The sequence below is a fragment of the Pelecanus crispus genome, chromosome 2 (genome assembly GCF_030463565.1).
Source record: "Pelecanus crispus isolate bPelCri1 chromosome 2, bPelCri1.pri, whole genome shotgun sequence".
Classification (NCBI taxonomy): Eukaryota; Metazoa; Chordata; class Aves; order Pelecaniformes; family Pelecanidae; genus Pelecanus; species Pelecanus crispus.
This window is the reverse complement of record NC_134644.1, coordinates 122,896,583-122,899,404: the sequence shown is the minus strand read 5'-3', so window position 1 is coordinate 122,899,404 and position 2,822 is coordinate 122,896,583.

Sequence of the window (2,822 nt, the reverse complement as noted above, 5' to 3'; positions counted from 1 at the left end):
CTTGTATTGAGGGGCCCAAAACTGGACACAGTATTCCAAGTGCAGCCTCACCAGTGCCCAGTACAGGGGCACAATCACCTCCCTGCTCCTGCTGGCCACACTATTCCTGATACAGGCCAGGATGCTGTTGGCCTTCTTGGCCACCTGGGCACACTGCTGGCTCATGTTCAGCTGGCTATCTACCAACACCCCCAGCTCCTTTTCGGCCAGGCAGCTTTCCAGCCACTCTTCCCCAAGCCTGTAGCGTTGCATGGGGTTGTTGTGACCGAAGTGCAGGACCCGGCACTTGGCCTTGTTAAACCTCATACAGTTGGCCTCGGCCCATCTATCCAGCCTGTCCAGGTCCCTCTGGAGGGCCATCCTACCCTCCAGCAGATCAACACTCCCACCCAGTTTGGTGTCGTCTGCAAACTTACTGAGGGTGCACTCAATCCCCTCATCCAGACCATTGATAAAGATATTAAACAAGGCTGGCCCCAAAACTGAGCCCTGGGGAACACCGCTCGTGACCGCCTGCCAACTGGACTCAACTCCATTTACCACTGCTCTCTGGGCTCGGCCACCCAACCAGTTTTTTACCCAGCGAAGACTACGCCCGTCCAAGCCATGAGCTGCCAGCTTCCCAAGGAGAATATTATGGGAGACAGTGTCAAAAGCTTTGCTAGACAAGTGTGATGTTATGGACTTAGTTTATGGTGGCAGTTGTCACTGCATTAGATTCCCTTTTGCTTGTTTTGCAACATTACAATTTGGTTCTCTCTCACCTAGGATTCTTAAATCACTTCTCTGTGTAATTCATTCAGAAAAGAAGTGCCATTTCTGTTTAGTCGGTTTTGCTATCCTTCACCTGTTTCACAAGCACTGAAACAGGGTTCTTGTGGTTGTTTTAACTTGTAGCTATGCAAGCTACGCCCACTGCATCCTCTGCTTATGCGGAGTGCCTAGAAAACATGGCAACTCAGTCCCCTGCTTTTAGGATCACACTGCATAATGCTGAATAAACTTTTTATTTATGACATCAAAATTAAAACACAACATAACTTTAGCTACTCTAGCTTTGTTTAGCACTTGCCATATGCCAAGTCCTGCAGCTGGGATGAATAATCCCAAGCTTGGCAGTGAGTAGATGGAAAGCAGTTTGGCAGAAAAGAATGGGGTGGTTGGACTGGGCAAGACACTGAACGTGAGTCAGTGGGCTGTATCAGCAAGGGGGGAACCAGTAGGTCAAGGGTTGGGGTTATTCCTCTCTCTTTGGGACTTGTAAGACCACATCTGGAGTACTGTGTCCAGGTTTGGGCTCCCCAGAACAAAAAAAAAGACACTGACATACTGGAGCAGCTCGAGTTTACTGCCACCATGATGGCTGGGGCTGCTGGAGCACATGAGCTGTGTTTGCTCAGCCCTAAGCAGAAAGCTGGCTCTGGGGACATCCTACTGCTCTCCGCAGCTACCAAATGGAAAGACGTGGAGAAGGGGGAGCCACACTCTTCTCTGGCAGGCACAACGACAGCACAAGAGGCAACAGACTCAAGCTGGAACATGGGAAAATCTCTTCAGGCACAGGAATACAGGATACATTTTGCTCTAAGTGTGGTCAAACAGTGGAACAGTTTGTCCAAAGCAGCTGTGAAATCTCCATCTCTGAAGCTGTTCACAACACGACCGGACAATTCCTTGAGCCACCTGATCTAACTGGATTCTGCTGTCCACAGAAAGTCGGGCTACGTGACCCTCCAGAGGTCCCCGACCAACACGTTGGAGCGTGAAGCTCTGACACCAAGACTAGTCTGCATTTTTGTCAGCAGATGGCAATATCAGCCAAATTACTTTTTTTATCCCAGCAGCGCAACATGCGCTACCCGGCCCCGAAGGCAACGAAGTGGTGGGGAAATGGCAGAGAGGCCGCATGGGGCCACGTCGCACCCCGCTTTTAGTGCGCCTCCTCCCAGCCAGATCCCAAACTGATCCCAAGCAGATCCCAAACAAACAAACAAACAGGTCCCGAAAGAAGCGATCCCAAACAGAGGGGCAAGAGTGCCATCAGCACTCCCCGCACTGCTGATTGCGACACCGGTCAGGCCACCCGATGTCAGCCACCACCTGATGCCGGTCACAGGCAGCGAGCAGCAGCTCTGCCAGCCAAACTCAGCCGCCCCCAAAGCCCCGGGAAAGCGTTTTGCTACCACGCAGCCTGACCTGCCGTGCTTGGGAGTTAGGATTTATTGCGGCTGCACGGTAATGGTACGCGGCCTTGTGAGGCGAGGGCTTGCAAACCGCGCATTAGTAACGCTGAAGCAGAATTACGACGCTTTCGCCAAAGCCAGGGTTTTGAAAACGACTTCGGCGTTTTAGAAGCGACGCGGTTACCACTTCCGCGCCCATACGGAGCCGCTGACCGGCTGCTCACGCAGCCTAGGCGGGATTTTCCACTCGGGAGAGGCGCAGCTTCCCCCCCACACCGGGCCCAGCTTCCCCCCCGCCGCCGCCGCCCCGTGAGGCGCGGCCCGGTCGTGGCGTGAGGCGCGGCCCCGCCCGCCGCCGGGAGGGGGCGGGGCCCGGGGGCGGGGCGGCGGCGGCGGTTGGCGGCGGCGGTTGGCGGCGGCGCGCGGGCGCGGCCTCCCCCCCCTCCCCCGCCGCTGCTTCCAGGGGCCGGCGGCGGGGCCGGCAGCAGCGCCCGGCCTGGCGAGAGCGGCTCTTCCGGGTCTGCGCGTCCGCCCGCCTCGCTCCTCCTCCCCTCGCTCCTCCTCCCGCCTCTCCTTCGCCGGCTCTCGGTGCTGCGGCCGAGAGCTCTGCCGGCCCCCCGCGCCCCTGCCCGTGCCGCC